The sequence below is a fragment of the Cheilinus undulatus genome, linkage group 5 (assembly GCF_018320785.1).
Source record: "Cheilinus undulatus linkage group 5, ASM1832078v1, whole genome shotgun sequence".
In the NCBI taxonomy this organism is placed as follows: domain Eukaryota; kingdom Metazoa; phylum Chordata; class Actinopteri; order Labriformes; family Labridae; genus Cheilinus; species Cheilinus undulatus.
Genome location: NC_054869.1, coordinates 19,318,397 through 19,337,607, shown reverse-complemented (window position 1 = coordinate 19,337,607; position 19,211 = coordinate 19,318,397). Strand labels below are relative to the sequence as shown.

Here is a 19,211-nt window from a genome sequence, read left to right as displayed (position 1 = left end):
CATAAGCCACACCCTTTACCATCTCTACACCCACCCACTGGACTCTGATTGGCTCTCAGTGAAAGGCCAGGGCTAAATTGGCTTTCCCTCATAGACCCTTGAAGAGAGGACTTTGAATAATAGGCCAAATAGGCAGACAAAATAAGTTATGAAAGTAACATGGTTATGAAATTAGTATTGAGGCGGTGTATGTGTGGTGTCCTTGGGTGTGAATTATGATGATCAGGGCTTATTTGGCCAAGTGGTCAACACTTTATATTGTATTTTGAAATAATATAATTTTGCTAAAGGACATCCTGAAATGAACTGGTCGAAAGGAGTATGCAGGATTAAAATAATTGACTAGAGCATTTTGTGGGGGGAGAAAATGCAAAAATGTTCTTACTTTTTATGAAATTGCAATTTCTCTCTTAGTTTATTTCTTCGGAGGAAGGTGTTTAAGCAATTCCAAAAGAATAAAAATTGAGGAAGTTGCTCTTGAAACAACGCTGATTATTACTGATTTGCATTTATTAAAATTTTCAAAGTGGGATGATTTGATTTCTGGCTTTTTCAAAGTTGAATTTGAGTTTTTCTTCCCCCGCACTTTCACCACACAGACTGTTTATTTGTAATTTTGGTGATTATAAATTAGCTTTTCAATGATTTAATTCTGGAAAGTTAAGTGTGGCTGTGTTTTGGATGATGGATTTGAATGTATTTATTTATATGTAGTTCCTTGGTTCTGTTAGTATATGCAGTTCTGCATGCGTATGTGCTTGCTTGAACACAAACCCACTTCTGCATCGACTGTTCAGCAGTCCTGCCCCTGCCATTGTTGGATGCGGAGCGGGCACCCTGTCCCCATCATCTGGTTGTGACACCCGCTCTGTGGGACGTGGCAGCTCCCTTAGAAACCGGCTGAGTTCCAATCATCTACATGCCATAACCTTACGGCCGCCTTTGTCCACACCTCCGCCAAGATTCATTTGTGTCGCCCCAGCAGGTCTGACCGCTGAACAATTCCCGGGTGGAGCAGGAGGGAAATACATTTCACTGATTAAAGATATCTGGTGACTGTTCTACATGCTGTCAGCACACTGTTAGTGTTCCCCCACCCCCAGCAACCCCTCCTCTCTTTCCCATTCACATCATGTATGTCATCTCCTACACACCGCCTTGACTCTTTCCACTGTCTTCTCCTCTCACCCTGTCCCACCCATGCGTGCCATAATTTCACCATAGTAGTACAGATCATCTCATAAAGTGTAAAAAAAAAACAACATAGGAATCAATTTGGGTTTTATGTTGACTTTTTTTACAAGCTGCAGTTAATATCAGATTAAAATATACAACTCTGGATGAACACTTTTGCTTAAGTAAAGTTAAAAGTAAAAGAAAGTAATATATGAAAAATTATGAAACGAAAAGCAGAAGTGAAGCAAAACTTTGTGCTGAGAAAGGCAAAGAGTTCCTGCTGTCTGACAGAACAGAGCAAAACAGCACTAACGCCGGACTGGCAGTGTAAAGAGAGAACACGATGATGTGTTATTATCAGTATGTGTCTCGTCTCAGTGCCACTGTGGCCTGACCTTGGGCTTTTTTCAGTGCTCTCCTGCAGCAGAATCCCAGCCAGCTGTAAAATAAAATGGAGGACGGCACGCACACAGTAAATCAGGAATAGCAGGGCAACTGTGCTCTGTATGTGTTTAAGAGTCCCACACTGCAGTAAAAGGGCCTTACAACAAAAGGGTGAGAAGGGTGAGGAGACCTGTGGGAGAGATATGGGCCATATCCTGACCCTCTCTCTCCCTTTGACCAAATATCAGATCTGACAAGATACAAATGAGGTGCTTTTCTTCTCTTCATTCCCCTATTTATGCCTCTTCTTTCTGACGTGCTCTGATCCCAGGCTCTACCTTTAAAACAGTGCATTCAAGCAAGAAAGAGACAACACTGTAAATTCTGAAGCTTTTTTGCACATGCAGCACTTCTCCACACCAGCAGGGGACAGTGTTACTTGACATGTAAATTGAGATGCTTGAACAAATACACATGCACTATTAATGATAGAACAAACAGCCTCTTCTTTGTTCCCTTATTTGTTGTTGACTTTGTTCACATGCAAGTTTTAGCCTATTTCACATTATTAGTTTGACTGAACTGCCCTGCCTACGTTGGCAGAATCACACTCGCAGAGAGCGGCCTATAACTTCAAATGACTTGATTGTTCTACTTTCTTCAGGAGGTAGCACAGTATATGGGTCACATGTTTTGGAAGGTGGAGATAGAGGGGGTTGTGGGAATTGGCAAATCTTTTTTTGAACATTTTGCCCATTTCCATTTTCAGGAGTCACCTCCAAACCCTAATTAACAGGAAGAGCCATCAAATCAAACTTTAGCAATCCCAAAGGTGCCATCAGCAGGCAACTGGCACAGGCGTTCTCAATGCCACCTTTTGCTCTGCTGTTAGCTTACTCATCAGTGCCTCTGCTTTCGTATATGTGTGACATGTCTGGAGTTCAGTATGAATGACAAGTGCATTTTGAATCATAGAGAGGAAAGATCTGGAGACATCAGCCCCCTCATAAGCTGATCATTGAAGTGTTCGTCTGTCTTTGGGTGTTGTAAATTACAGTTAGCATGTCTGCTGTAGCATAATTGTGTTTTTCTTTCCGTCAGTGTTTGTAGTCTTACATTCAAGTAGGTTTGTATGCACATCCATGCTTGTCAGAGGCAGCAAAGCGAGCATTAGGTGTCAGTCGAGGTGAGGGACTGTGGAATATGGAGAGCAGCAGAGTGGCGCTCTGTGTGACACCAGTCCTGTAGACAAGGGTTAAGCAGCGAATGGGGAATAGTCCTGAGGTAATAGCATGGGGGCGGAGAGTTGATGAAGGGTGAACAAAGGTTATGCAGTGTTTCACAGACACGACACCCTGATATGCTTTGTTGGCTCATTTGATAGGAGCATGTGAGTGAAGGAGTGTGCCCTCAAGGGAAATTTAATAGCAGTCAACATCAGCCTTTTTATCCCATGAAAGTAAAAAATAGGGTAAATATATAAGGCTGTTAGAGCAGAATAATTCAACAATATACTGCTGTAGCTTAGGATGTATCTCTGGCTCTCTTTAGCCAACAGGACCCGGCTGTTTGTTGCTGTTTTTTAAAGCTCCTGTAAAGCAAAATCACAAATCTGTGTCCAAACACACCAGATATGTTGGAATTAAATTGCTGTAGACAGTTGAAAAGGCTGTGAACTATATGTGACTGAATTTTGGATTTAGACTCTTAGAAAGTTTTTACCACTTCAGGGGCTAGGTTTATTTTGTGCAGGTCTAAATGTGGTGGTCTGGGACTTACAAGAGCCCTGAGTGAATCATCCCACCCTGCTGACATTACAACGATATAAATGCACTGAGCACATCATCTTAATACAGTCTGTTTTTTGCTGGTGTCTTTACCTTCACTTGAAATTAGCGGCCAGCTAGATGCTGTTTTTTGTTCAGCGTGGGGGGAACTCGCCCAGACTAGCAGCCCCAGTGGCCTGTGGGTCATTAAAAAGTTCAGACTCCTTCCTCTCCCACTCTGACACAGAGACAGACAGCCATGCTCTGACTATGATGCACTGTAATGTGAGGGGGCAGGTGTTTATATCCAATATCAACACAGCACTGGTACCAACACGTCTGATACCTACCATACCGAATAACAAGACAGATTTCAGTGCTTCATTTCACTACCTGGCCACCCCAATGTAGTCCTCGTTACTACAAATGAAAGGTCCGAAATACGTCATGTGAAGTTACACCTGTTTCCTTTACTTAAATGTTCTATTGGCATCTAATTTCTAAATCAGTCATGATACCGAGACAGCTCTGATTTAGCTGCCGACTTTTAAAACACTTTTTTCCTCTTAAAAGCATCAATTCAGGCACCGTAGAGGCCCAGCACCTTTTAAAAAGTATCAATTAAGCGCTGGTATCAGAAAAAACACCCCCAAAAGATACCCAACCCTAATTGTCACTTGAACCAGGCACAGCAGACAAAAACATAATTACCCCCTAAAGATGTGTTTAAATAGATACTTTGCTTGTCTAGGATGGTTAAAAGAAGCAGACTGTGGCTGTGTCTCTCTCAAAGCAATAACTATTACAACTGTCCCATCAACAGACCTCTCCGTCCTGCAGCTGTTAACCTTACGCTGTAACGTGTTCATTAGTGTAAGAGCAGGGGTGAATTTAGACTTTTTGTTGGGGGACCCAAGCCCTGAACTGTGCAGGAGGGAAATATAGTTTGTATGCACAGAGACAATGTTTGGCAATATTTTACTTTAATTAAATTAACTTTTAAAAACACTGAAATAAAACGTAGTAGTACCGAAGAGGGGGTTCAAATATCACATGAAATTTGTGAGTTCTAGCAGGACCAACACATTTATAAGCCTGTAAAAAAGTGTTATTAGAACATTTAGTTAAGACTAGAGGGTTACTAGAAAATACTATTTATTTAAGGTTTTAGTGATTAATTATGTGAATTTGTTCATATTTTAAATTTAAGATTAAATTCAGTGCTCAATTAGAAGTTTAAATTTACCCTTGCAATCATCAAAGTATTTTTAATTTCATTGACCATAGGGTTACTAGAAAATACTATTTATTTAAGGTTTTAGTAATTAATTATGTGAATTTGTTCATATTTTAAATTTAAGATTAAATTCAGTGCTCAATTAGAAGTTTAAATTTACCCTTGCAATCATCAAAGTATTTTTAATTTCATTGACCATCTTAATATTTCTTTCTTAGAAACATCAATTCAGGCACCATTTAAGTACTGGTACCATTTTAAAAATAATGTTTCCGCATGGGTATCGTAAAAATCACAAACGATACCCAACCCTTGTCATGACATGAATGTAACTGGGACTCTGGTGGTTTAAACATAGAGCTTACAGGTTTAGTAGTGCAGACAAATGAGTACTTCATTCAGGTTCTAGCATTTTTTAAAAATATGAGGATGTTTTTTGTGTTAGTGCCTGGCTTTAGCACACTAAACCAACACATCTACAGCATCCAAGAGCAAATATTACTGCCTGATTTATCATGATTTTGAAAGTTAATTTTATATAGGTTATTTTCAGCACTATTTTCATAATGTCACATCATAGTGGAGGGCAGGAAGTGAATTCGCACTGAAAAGTGTAATCAGAAGACCAAAGTTTTGTGCTGTTTATGACTGTGCCAACTGTTCGAATTGTGAAAAAGAAACAATATTGAGGTACTTTTGAGTCACAAGATTTAAAACTTCTGTCTAAAGCCTGAACGAGTGGGGTCACACCACTTGTGCATGGTCCATTTCAAAAAAGCGGTCTGGCTTGGTTCAGTACAGTTTGCTATGGTTTGAGCACATTAAACCCTGATTTTAGTCATGTTTCTACAGCTGATGCCGTCCAGTCTTGCTCTCTGTGACAGGAAGTCACTCTCTCTTTTTTTAGAGATCTAGATCATTTAGCTTAGCTCAGTAATAAGAGCTGGACGTTTGACTCCCTAAAAGCTCTTTATCTGATACAAGTTAAGCCTTTTAAATGTGTGTTAGATAATGACAAAAATGTAGGAGAGCAAACTTGCACTCAAATAGGAGCTAGTTAAAGAGCTGTTTCTTAGAACAGGCTTGTTTGTGAACTGTACATCATTACTCTCTCTTTCCTCAAAAGCTTTATTTGGTTAATAGTATATTATTTTGTCTATTATCAGCATGTTTATGACAAAACAAGGGTAGCAAACCCATTGAAGGGATGAAGCAAGCCTCTTAGCTCTGTACAGGACTCCTCAAGACTTTTGTCTCTCTCCCTTCATTTGGCCAGACAGTGCTAGACGCTAGCTCTGCAGGACTGAGTAATTTGTGGTGTTGATCGCCTACATGCAAGGTAAATTGGTTAAACTGTGGGAAAATGACTTTTTTCATTGTGTTGGGCTTGTGCTCAGTGTTTGTAGAAAATTTGTGATGATGATTGCAGTGTACATGTCCATTTAGAGCTTTGATGTACTAACTTTCTTCCTTTTCCATTCATTCCTAGCAGCTGTTCTTCACTTCTTGCCCCCCATCTGGCATTCATGTGTCATCAGAACCACATGAAACGACCTATATTTCAAGACGTTTTTCATCAATAAAGTTTAATTTAGTCCACCATACAACAAACCTAAAATGCTTGTTTTTATTACTTTACAGAGACTTTAAGTTATTATTCAGCCTGTGTCTAAATATGAACATTATGGTCTGAGTCAAAAGACTCAAGGGTCTCTCCTCATTGTCTCATCTATTCTCCTTTCTCTTGTTAGATTCATATGATATTTAGCCACAGAGCCACATTATGCGCTCTTCTCTCTGATACCCCATACCAACCACAGAAGTGACTTATTCCCATGTGTGAAGCACCACTCTGAAAACCAGACAGGAGCTGATGAGCTCTGAACTTCAAATTTCAGTGTCAGAGGCTCAATGGCATCTAGAAAATGGTAGCAGGAGAACACTTGACCTTCCATTAATTGTCTCCCATGCATAACCACTTGTTAATTACTGAAAGAGCCAAAATGGCTTCCAAAGCTAGTTTGTAAAAGGTCACTTACCAGTGGGTAATGAACAGTCTCTGTAGCTCTTAAGTTTGCTGGTCTTCTGGTGTAGTAGAGCGTCACTGGCTAAAGATGTATGATGTTCTAATGTAAACGCTGCCTTTGAATGAGAGGAGATGGGGGATGGAGCTGTGTCTTTCAAGTTTTCTTTGAACATTGTGAGGAAGGTCTGCCAGTTAAAGTCAGAGTCATTGGCTTGAATATAAATTCCCTACAGACAGTCAATTCAACATTCAAGCCAAATGCCATCGTGTTAAAGTGGAGTGAATGTAAGCTTATGGAGGGGCCAGATGCCAATTAATAACCTTGTGGTTTATAACTTTATTATACACGCACACACACACCCCTCCTTCACCTCATTAGCCTCTGTCCCCAGTCTCTTTATCTTTTCCACCTAGTCTGCATAAGGAGAATATATACATTCTTTGTGTGACAGCACTATCAGGCAGGGTCATCTTCCTTGCCTCTTCCACATAGTATAACGATAAGGACTTGTGTTATTTTAAAGAACCTGTTCAAAGAGAGGTGCGATAATACAGCGATAAAGTGATTAGACAGAAAGGGCTTTATATGATGCACATTAACAGTTTTGTCCCCTTTCATGTCTCAGGAATGATTACCATTAAGTATCTCTCCAGCTCTTTATTGCAGCTTATAAAAGCACCTAATGGTGGCTAGGCAACTGGGATTGAACTTTCTAGGCTTCTTTGTGCATTTCAGATTATTCGTAAATGTTTTCCCAAAGGTGTTTTACAGTCAGCGGTTTTGTTCTGCATCTGGATAGAACTTTCTTTCTTGTGCTCAAATTTTTGCAGGTCTATTAGTCACACAAGTATTGCTCTCTGGTATTAAAATTTAAATTAAAGTGTGGTCCTAGCACAAGGGTCTGATCCCATATTGTGCTAAAACTCCAGCCTATCCATCTCATGGCTGTCTTGACTTTGTATCAGGGTTATACCCAGATGCCTCGCATGGCCACGCATTTGATTGTTGGTTAGGAAAATGTGCTGGCTTCAACCTTGCAGGGGTCTGTAACCTTTCAGAGGGGTAAACATCAGAGCTTTGCAATTCTGCCTGATGTTTACTGGTATATTCTCACCTCTTTCACTCCCCAGCTCTTTTTCCTCTCCCCTTCTCTACCCCCTTTTTTAATAGCTCCTGGTATTGTCTTGGTCCTTGCTGACAACAAAGGGGATAAATGCAATGCCTACTGTAAGTCCCTGTGGTTAGGCCTTGGACATGACACGTGTCAGCCTATGATAAATTGGCTGTGTGTCTGTTCAATTTCAAATGCAAAGCTCTAGAGAGAGAGGGAGAGAGAAAGAGAGTGAGAAAGAAAGAGAAAAGAAAATGATGGAGAATGGGGTGAGAGAGCAGGAGAGAGTTGCCGGCATATTTCTGGCACAGGGTTAGAAGGATGCCTCTGATGCTGAATGTTAGTGTGTGGGGTACAGATAAGGCATTGCACAAGTTTTGAGAGCGGGATGCCCACGTCCCGGGGTTTGGGAGGTGAAATCTTGGCAGCAGGACAGGTGCTAGAAAGCAGAGGAGGAGCAGGAAGAGGGGGGAGGGATAAAGAGAGACAAGGCATGAAAGATGAGAAAGCTCTTTTTCGCAATGCTGATGAATCACTTTTTGATGATATATCCACAAGCGGTGCTAATAAATTTGCGTCACACCTAACTCCTCCTGTTTTGCTTTTGGATGGTAAATGCTAATTGTTTTTTTCTTTAGTTATGTCCTTTGCAGAGTGACGAAGCACATACAGTAAACTGTTTGGGACACATTGTTTAAAGTGCAACACAAAAAGAGAAAACGATGCAGTGCTTCCAGGAGATGCCTGGCTAATAATCTGCCTGTGCTAATCAGTGCAGCTGGGCCGGGAGAGTTGGCGCTCTGACACCAGGCAGCCATGCAGAGGGTTGTCGAAGAGGCAAGGATGTGAGCCAAATCCAGCTTGTATCTCCCAAGCGGAGCTTCACAGGAGGGGGGCTGCTGGGTGAAGAGAGAGGAGAAAGCGGCTTCTATACCTTGGGATGCCTGCCTGCCCGCCTGCCTGCTTGATGCCTCCATGGGAAAAGAAGAAGGGATGGCACTTTTCCTTAACAATTGGCCTGTGAGGTGACAAAGCCGATATTATGGTAATGTCAGTCTAATCACAGAAAGAGATATCTCCTGGAAATCCTTGGCAGTGAAGTGGCCCTGCAAATACTTGGGGTCTCCCAGTGCATGCCCCCCTCCTGCAGCCCCCCCGGCCTCTCTCATGTTAACGACATTCTCTTTCTCAGTAAAGGATGTCACCTTTCTCCCACTGCAGCAGCGGATCTGGAATGGTGTGATACATTGCGGAAATAGCATGTTTTTTTGTTTTTTGTTTTATTAGCACAATGACTTGATTTCCCTCGGTGGTTAAGGCAACCTGGCAACTTGGCACTGTTATCTGTGTAGTTCTTTATGACTACCCCCTTGCAGCGGCTCATTTTATTCATCTCTCTGTTTCTTAATCTTTCTTTCTCTCCCAACCACTCTTCTGATTTGTCTCCCTGCTTTCCCCTGCAATCTCGACGCTCCATAATATGTAGCATGAGACTCCCCACCTGTACATGTCATTTTGACCTTTAAATGTCATTTGCAGGTGTGTTGAGGTGGCTTGCTACAAATGCACAAATTTGATAAGAATTTTATCTATCCCAGGATCCAAGTGGCCTCTAGGAAGGGACACTGGTAGTAAGCGCTGACATCCCTGCTAAACCAACCCTGCAGCAAAGCCAAAACAGTCTTCATATTATGAACGTATGTTGACCACTCAAAGAAAAGCGAGTGCAATAGGACAAAAGAGGTAGAGAAAGAAAAGGTGTTAGGCATGCAAGACCCTGACTGTGCTGAGCCAGGAACTGTTTTTTCCCTCTGATCTATCCACGGCTGAACTCTCTGACACCTCATCTGCCGTGCTGACGAGACGTTGCCATGCCTTAATTGAAGTGGGTTTGTCTCATCCCTGCTCTCCCATGATCCTCTTCTCTATGGGTCAGTGAGAGGTGGGGGTAGCCCCCTTGAGTACGCAGCATTGGTGGGATTGCTATTTGCCTCCTACCGCCCCACTGAGAGGATGTTAGATTGAAGTTATTTTATGCTTGGCTTAACTCTCTCTTCCACTCTTCTGCATCGTATCTCCTGCTCTCTTCTCTTCCTCCCTCTTTTTTTTTCTCCATCCCACCACTCTTCCGGTCACACCATCCTTAAAACCCCTCATGCAGCAAGAAGGGAGGAAGGCATCCGTTACAGTGTGAAACTACTGTGATTTTATGGAGGTCCTGCAGTTGAATAGGTATACTTTTCTCAGCGGAGCTCAGTTCTGTTTGAATTGGCTCTCATCCTTTTCTGTCTTGAAATGCATTGGGTGTGTTTTCAGAATGGGAAAAGATCTGAGGGTTTAGAAATTTCTTTTTTTTTCTTCTCCTTCTTTTTTGCTTACTTTGTTAAGAGTAGACACAACACTGAGCCACAAAGTTACCTCCCACCAACAGCCTGGGGTGTAGTATAGTGTGAACATCTTTCATGTGTATTGTTTGGGGACTTTTTATTTAAGTCTACAGTCAGTGTCAGATCAGAGGTAGAGTAAGTGTCACTGGTGAGTTATGTGTACACATTAAAGTTGTCATGAGAACAGTATTTAACAATATTGGGAAAATAGACATTGGGACAGTTTTTCTTTCTTTAGCACAGATATTTGTGGGGCCTCTAAAACATTTTTGGATTTTGAATATCACACTGTGCAGTATTGCTGCAGAATTAATCTAATTGCAGTGAAGTAGTAGTCACATTAAAGGTTGCAATTATTTTTGCATTAAGTAGTTCTTGAAAGGTTTACAAAAATGCTTGCAGAAAGGCTTTTAAGCTTACAATAGTGCCATTATTGCAATTTGTAGAATAACCTTTATTTTCAAAAAGGACAAACTTTGATTTTGAAAATATTTAGCTATTTTACAAGCAGTACTGCAAAAACTTCAGTTGATTCATTTTTGCTACTTTATATTTGTAAGTTTTGAGATGATAAAAACACACTTGAAAATAGTCATTATTATCTGCATTTTCCTTGATAATCAAACAAATAGACTCATGATACCATTTATGTATTATATCATGAAGACAACTGCAAATCGTCCTATTGTCCAGTATAGTAACATACACATATTATTACCAAATCATGCAGGAAAAGTGGAGAGAGAGCAGGTGGAACTTTACAAATATACTTTCCCCTGTGTGCCTTAGATGTTATCAGCCATTTTTAAGGACATTAAAAGTTAGTTAAGGTGACATGATCAGGCCCATGAGTGCAACCTATGATTAAACAAATCCTCACAGTGTCAGTGTCATACTCTGCAGCACACACATAGAGCTTTAAATTAAATGATGACATTTGTGCTTGAACTGACTATTAATTAATGATCATCAGGACAAGGGGCTGCTTAAAGCAGGAATCCACTCACCTAGGATGCAGGAGACACACAGACTCTGAATAGTGCTCAGTTCTCTGACTGCTAGGGGTGTAACAGTACGGAAACATTTCGGTTCAGTACATATCTCTGTTTTGAAATCACGATTCGGTACGTTTTCAGTATGGTAATTAAAGCGAATCAATAACACACTTTATTTTTATTTTTTTAATTGTATTAAAATGCATAGGCTGAATAAATTACATTTAAATGATTAATAATGCTGCAACCTCCTTCCAAAAGGTCTTCAATTAATAAAAGTATTAATAAATTTTTGAATTACTAGGTTATTTTCATTGATATATTGACATATTTATACCCATTCTTTGAACACTAAAATTTCCCAGCCAACTTGAACGCATCATCATATAACCATAAGTTAGCTTGTTAAATATGCTAATTAACGTGTATCCTGCTGATTTCAACACGGACTTCAGCACTGGATTTTTTTAACCAATGGGACCTACGAAAAAGTTGGGGAAAACTTGTCACAACCCATCTTGGCAGATAAAGAGGTTAGAGCCATGTGAAATCTAAGGATAACTTTAACCATGACACAGCTGCAGACATGGTGGAGTCCTCTCTCCCCCTCTGAGGCTGACAGTTGAAGGTAGAATAAATTTGATTCACAAAACCAGAGCACCATTGTTATCTTAAAAAGATCTTAAATCATGGGAAATTCATAACTGGCTGGAGAGACATTTTTTTTGTTTCTCCTCATTCCAGTGACGTTCTTGTTTGAGTGGTGCCTTTTTAAATGCTTTGATTGGTCCGCTGTACGATGTGCTGTCAGCGGAATAATGTCAGCGCTACTGTTGTCTTTGTCAGCTGTTGTATTTTACCTTGAAACAAAGTGTTCCTAAACAGGACACTTCTGTGAATATTCAGGCTGTTGCTGTTGTTTGCTGTGGTTGTGTGGTTGCCAGGACAGTGTGACTGTAAGCTGTTCTCTGGTTTTCCATCTGTGTATGAGCTTCACTCCACATCTATCCATTCTGTATACGTCTGCATCATACCAAGAGGCCCATACCGAACGGACACGGTATGAATAAATGGAGGTTTGTCACAGATATTAACATCTCATGTCCTTGTGATGTGACTATTGCTGTAGGCACATCACCATTGCAGCTTAAAAAATGATATATCATTGAATACCTGTTTCCATACCATGAGAACGAAAATGATCTCCTCCTTTTAGACACCTAAAACTGGTGTACACATACCAAGTTTGATATAATTTTGAATTTTATAGTAAAAAAAGGCAATGAAAGAAAAAATGAATACGATTCCTAAAAAACATATAGGGCCTACCTGAATTCAAATATTTCATTTTACTTATTGGTAATTTCAGGGCGCATTCACACCACAGCTGTTTGGTCCGCTTTAAATGAACTCTGGTCCATTTTGTTGGATAGTCCGGTTGATTTGGAGTGGTGTGAAAGCTCACATGAACTCTGGTGCAGACCCAACAAGCGGACTCTGGTTTGCTTGAAAACAAGGGGTTTTGGTCCACTTCCAAACGAACTGGCAGAAAGAGATGGATTTCTGGTTTCTTCTTCTATGCCTTCTTTTCGTCTTGATCACTGTTTGGTTTGGTTTTTAGTGGTTTGACTTTTGTTTTAATTTCTGGGGTGCCAGCCAAATCAAGTCCACTTGATTTGAATAACCAACACAAAGGATGTAAAAGTATAAAACTCAACAACCCAATATTTTAAGAAATGGAAACCTACACCAACTTTCTCAGTTAAATAATAAGGTTTGTATTAAATTAAAAAAAAAAAAAAAAACACACACAAAACAATAATAATGAAACAAAAACTCTTAAAGCAAAATCAGTCATTTTTCTTCCAAGCAACTCAAAAATACCTTTACAGGCTCTTATTTTTTTTAAATAAAAATATAAAACGTAATTTAGTTCAGTTCACAACAGAAGAAAAGAACAGTTCAGATTAAAAAAAACATTTTCATGGAGTCATGCAATAAAAAAATGGCTTTACTCACAGAGTCGCGGCCTCTGTCAGTCAAACCGTTGTCCACTGTCATCAGTCAGCTGCAACCGGCAGCATCTGTGTCTCCACAGCAGTCCACACCTTTTTCTGCAGTTGAGTAGAGTTGAGTAGCATTGACTTGAGTTGGTTATCGAAGGTTTTTACGGAGGCGAATTTCTTGTTTGACGAGGGCCTAACTACCCCGACTTTTCTGACTTTTCCATGAGATGAGGCTATTCACAAACCCGCTTCCCCATACACCATAAGACAGACAGACAGGCGCTGTCCCATGACGAGCGTGACATCATTTGCGTGTGTCCCCATTCCCCAGGGAGCAGACTCCGTCCACCAATTAAGAAAAAGGGAGGGGGAATGACAGAACAAGCGTTTGGATCATTACAGTATGCAAGGATACTACTCTGTCTGTAATTTCAAATTTTTTTTTTTCTTATCTTAGGTCAGTTTATGGGTTTTAGTGTTTATGCAGGGTGGTAAAGCTTCCATCAGTCCACAGGTTGTGATGTAAAGAAAAACTTTTAGGGACTTTCTATCTGTCTGAAACAGACATTCACATGACTGTGCATCTTTAAGAGATGCTAAAGAGACGATAAAAATTTCAGGTTAGTATTAACCTAACCTGAGACACCAGGTAGACTGTTTCATATATTCATTGCATTGGGATTTACTATTTTACATTCATCTGGTATACAAAGCCTTTGGGAAGGACGGAACACTGTAGCTCTTGGAAGGAGATTAGACAAACGCTCTGTCACATTCATTACGGGCCATGGGAGCAACAGGACAAAATGAGTTAGAGGGAATGCACAGCTTCGGTAGTAGCCTTAGCTCAACAGGTGCTGTTGTAGTTTACAAACGGAGGAGCTTGTTCATGGAAAAAATCATGCTGAGGCTGGAAGTGAAAAGTGTAAAAATATCTTCTCTGCCAAGAAAAGCTCTTAGTGTGGCTTTTTGCTCTTGGTTTAATAAAGAAATGTGGTCCAGTTCTGCTAAAACTGCTGCTATGTTTTGGCTTCATCCAAACTAAGTGCTTAACAAATGGCAGCCATTGCTATTGGCTTTCAGTACAACAAAACTCACCCGTAGCTACCGTCTCATTCTCCTTAAATGAAGCTGTTTGGTCAGGTCTGTTTTCAGACCTGGTGCAGTTGTTGCAGTCTCAAGCTTTGCAAGATGGATTTGCATGATGACAGACATGGAATCTGGCTTGCCCATCCAAGAAGTGAATTAAACTGTCATCAAGGAAAGAGGCTGTGATTGTGGGTGGGACAGAGGGGCACACAGCAGGCAGAAAGAGGCACATCTTCTGCATCAATCAAACAAAATCCTGAATCCTCCTGCATGCCTATGCAGAGGTGTTGGTGTGTTTCTAACTTCTTTGGAGCGTAACCCTTTGGAAACAATCAGGGAATAACACTCCGTATCACTGCTCTGTTTAAGCAACAGGACAGCCGCAGGTGCTCTCTTTTGTTCATCTATTGCCGTGCTCTCTCTCTCTCCACTCACAAAATCTTTGGGTTAAACTATGAATATATATGTTTTTTTCTTCAAAACTTTAGTACTTTCAGTTCTATTCTTTAAAAATGACAGACATATAGTTTAAAGCATGTTGTATGGACAAAGTATCAAGATATTGAAACATTTTGACAACCTGAATTGATGCATACATGCACAGAATTAGACAAATGCTTGGCAAAAGTAAACTAAACTTTTAACTAATTTTTCAGCCCTATGGACAGTATACTTACATGCAGATTATGAAGTATTTATATGCAATCTGGTAGTACTAGTGATGTATCTGGTCTCTCTATACATGAGATAGATGGGTTTGGATGATATTTAATACAAGTTCAAGAACTACAACAGCACATTTTGCTTTGCTTGCATTGTGTATGTGTGAAGGTGCATGTGATTTTATATGTGTGCCTAGTGTCGTGGATGACTGTCTTGCTCTTTGTTTGTGCCTATGTGTGTGTTCTGAAGTCAAGTCTGTTTGTAGCTCTAAGTGTTGTTCGCATTAGGGTGATGAGGGTAATGATGTGCGAGGCAGTTGTGTTTTGTGCCAGGGCGACCCTGCGGCTCCCACCCCATTCCCAGCCCAATGTGTTTCTGATTCCATCCATCCCTCATCACCAGTCAGCCTCTCCTGACAGCAGCCACATACATATGAAGTTAGGCCACAAGCATGTGCACATGCACTAAGACACACATGGACTGCATCTATACGAGCAGAACGACACGCCACACCTCACACAAGCTACATCTGTAAAGAGCACGTATTTACAGCCACACCAAAATATGCATGCACACACATTGGATTTTTTCCTGCCACACAATGGAATGATCACCCAGCTCCCTCTTCTTTATTTCTAACATGCAAGGGTAGAGCAATATTGAACCTCATTCCAAGGGTGAAATGGTAAGGTCATTGCATAAATAGAAGTCAGCCTTGATTCACCATTTCGAGGTTCAAACATGTGGGTAGACTCACATTCATCCCATGTAGAAGCGGTCCCAAAAACCCGTCAGAAACATGCCGCTGCATATTGATTCTTCTGTTGTCTATGCGATTAGAAAGATGTCTGACATTCCCTGTATTTCCCATCTACCACTATGGGGTCTGGCTGGGACACAAAGGCAAATATATGACAAAACCCTTTTCAGCACTGCTTACCTTTATGGTTCACTGCTGTAATTGGCCTAGGGTGAACATACCCGCTCGACACTGGCAGTAATGTATTTGAGAAGATATTGAAAAAGCTGATGAGGGAGACACAAGATGTGTTGTAGAATACAAAAGTTAATAATGGTGGGGATTTTGACGAATGGATCTCTAAATGTGTTCTGATATTGGTCTAAATTGCATTCTTTTGCTCACCGTTTTTTGGTTTTAATTTATACATTCTCTTATTGAGTATGCAAGGTGCTCATGCCATAGAGGAGAAGTTTTCTGAAAGATAATGCATACAGAAGAAATACAGTTGTGCTATGTTTATATATTTATGTCCACTGAAGATAGTTTAGACAACACAACTAAACTGTCTGAAACTGCACAGACACAGTGAATGTGTGGAAAAGAGTCACAGACTCAACGATGTGTTTTTGAGTTCATACATATCATTTTATTGCTGCATATATCACCCCCATACTGAGACATCTGAAAAGAGAGCGTGATCTATACCAAAACATTAATCATCATTCATTGTATGTTAATAAATTCAGAATTTCTCCATTTACCATGCGGACGTCCACGCGTGCTGGAAATGCAACCTTTCCAGAGCTCATAAATCACACACACTGAGTCATCTGACAAAGTACCCCAAACACAGGCTGAGGCGCTGCGATCCCTAGGGCACAAACACACGCCATCTAATGTGGTGGAATCAGAGCGGGGACCATAGCTTTCTGACGCCTTGCCGATGCACTACTGCCAACCCTGACCAACAAGGAGCGTTCGCTGCAACCTGGAAAAATAACAGGCAGAATCTGAGGAGCTTGAGGAATACCTCTCTCTGTCTCTGTCTGTCTTTTCCCACACCACCTCTAGGGGATGAGATGTTGAACAAACAACAACACTTAGACCCAGAGGGTTGTTTGGTGCTGTGTGCAGTGGGGACCACCTGTCTTGGCCTTATTAATCAGATTTCACCATCAAAACTTCCAGAAGAGAGGGACTGTGGATAATCTTACATGCAGCACTTTTCATTTTGCCTAGCTTTGTGAAAATCTCAGAGAGATTTCTTAAAACCTTTACTAGAAACTAAATTAGAAAACAAGCATTAGGCAAGGACTAGAAGATGTACTGGCTGTCACTAGAGTGGTAGCAGTAATGTCAGTCTAGAAGTCAATACTTAAACTGTGTCCTTGCTTCAAACATTTTAATAAGAAATAAGTTTTAATAAAAGTATTTCAGAAGATTTTATTAAATCTGTATCGCGCTTCTTTATATTCAACATGAATTCCTTTAATCTGGCAGTTCAAGGAGATTACCATGGAAAGAAAGGAATCTGAGCAGATACAATGGTTTCTCCTCCTTGTGCCATAGCAGAGATGAAGAGAAACAGATTTATCTGCTACCAACTTCAGAATCCTAGTAATAATGGGTCCTATTCAGATGTAAGGCTGTTATTTGTGCACCTACATGACAGATTAAATTATTTTTAGCCTGCAGGGAAAGGATCTCCATTGTGTTTCTCTTTACACAGAATAATCATGTCTCTTTACCTTTTTAGCAAAGTGGTCACATGATCACCGTGCTGTATACACTTGCTTTATGCTTCAGATTAAAAGATTAAAGGCTTTGTAGGGAAGAAAAAGACACAAACAGCAGCCCAAAGAAAACCATGATACTGCCAAAAAGGGTTAGAGCCTGTGCTACAGTTGTGCTGTATACATTATAGAGGGAACCCTCTGTAGTGCGATTAAGAAGATAATGTCATCACATGTTAATGACCGGAGTGTTTGCAGTGTGCAAAATGAGTGCCCTCTGATATGCAAAGCACTTCTGCTGAGATTGTAGATTTGTCTCTGTGTATGTATGGAAATCCAGAGAAAATAGAGACGCTAGTCTGTGCAGTATAGAACAGACAGCATTATTTATCCCCTTTCCTCCTTTTCTCTCTTTTTCCTCCTTTTTACCCCCCTTTGGGTCTTTGGATCCTTTCCCATCTCTCCTCTGTTGCCCGGGCCTATCCCTGGCTCCCTGGAGACTGGAGGACGAGTGGTTATTTCTGACTCTGGAAGATGGTCGTGACTAATTGATTCAACATCTAATGGAACGTGTGTAACGTCTCTTTTCCCCCGCTGCTCCAGACTTGCCACTTGCTCAGATGAGCAGGAACCATTAACGTATTGTGCATATATTTATGTACTGTACAGCCGTGTTTGATATGAGAAATGTGTTTATGCCAGCACTGTCTGTGTTCCTCTGTAAACCCCAGAAATGTTGTCCCTGGTAATCTAAATTATTACTGGACTGTTTGATGTTATCCTTTGAGAGAAGAGATTTTGTATAACAGAGCATTCCCATTGGTCTCATAACAATGGATTATATGGCTAACACTCAAAATACTCCCACTTATGTATCTGTTAGATCACTTTGTATTGTTTTTACATGTTTTTGAGATGTTGCAGCACATAAACACAACTCATCCCAGAGGTGCTTTACTGTAGGAACACATCTAATTCACCTATTGAAGCCCAGTCCTCTCAGTCTCTCCTCTCTCTGCTGTCTTCCTCCATCTTTGTATCTATTGTTTGGTTTTGGGTAGGGTCCAGAGACCTAATGAGGCAGGTCTGATGGGCCCACAGGTCTTAAAGCTGCGGCAGGCTGCCGTTGATGCCCACTTCAAACTGCTTAATTGATCTAATAATTTAGCCGATTGGTCAAAGTAATCAGTCTCTTGTGGGCATGTGTAGGATAAACACTGACAAGTGTCACTGTTCCTTGAGTTTTCCTGTTTCTGTCTTTTTCTCTCTGTGTAGATGTTAATGCTCTGTGTCCCTGGAGTCTTGGTCTAAAACAAAGCCTTAGTGAATCAAAACTTTTTGTTTAGTCAGATATTCTTGGCTCATCCAAAGTTTCTGTTTATGAAATTAATTTTTGATGAAACCTTGGTACCTAGAGTATAAAGTTCTCATTCAGGCTCGTGCACAGTGCGTAATGTTTTGCATGTAATTTTAATGAACAGCGTAAAGTATATTTCAAAGAAATACCCTTCATTTACATCTTTAAAGGTCTAGAAAGGAAGGTGCAATGGAACTTCCTTTATGAGGAAGACACATTCAGTACATTGTCTTGATGTGGAGAAGGCCACTAGGGAATGATCAAGTGTGCATCCCATCGACCCGCATCCTCTTCCCCATTACCCTGACATTTCATCCCCACATTTAATTCCAGGCCTTTCTAAAGAGCAGGTAATAGTGCAGAGGGGTACAGGGACCCAGAATTAAGCAGTTTTACACCGAAGGGTAATTTGGTGTGATAAATGTGCCGTCGCTGGTAACTAATAATACATATTTTAAGTAGCGGCGGCACAGCTCCGTGGCCCAGTAAAGGTAGCATCATTATTAATGTGGGAGTCGCTGCGTGTTTTAGTCAGGGT

The 19,211-nt window shown here is 40.6% G+C and overlaps 1 protein-coding gene across 7 annotated transcripts in view; it reads left to right on the top strand.

Annotated features, from left to right (window-relative positions):
- Positions 1–19,211, top strand: part of LOC121509839 (probable E3 ubiquitin-protein ligase HERC1) — a 426,335-nt gene that overhangs the window by 39,648 nt on the left and 367,476 nt on the right. Inside the window, exons 4-5 of one of the 7 annotated variants that reach the window (XR_005991900.1) lie at positions 5,840–5,902; positions 6,053–6,165. The exons of 3 other annotated variants lie outside the window; for them this stretch is intronic. The gene's annotated coding sequence lies outside the window, so the exon portion shown is untranslated. Of the gene's footprint in view, positions 1–5,839; positions 5,903–6,052; positions 6,174–19,211 lie in introns of those variants that run through there. 3 more of the 7 variants (XR_005991899.1, XR_005991901.1, XR_005991902.1) reach the window with 3 other exon arrangements.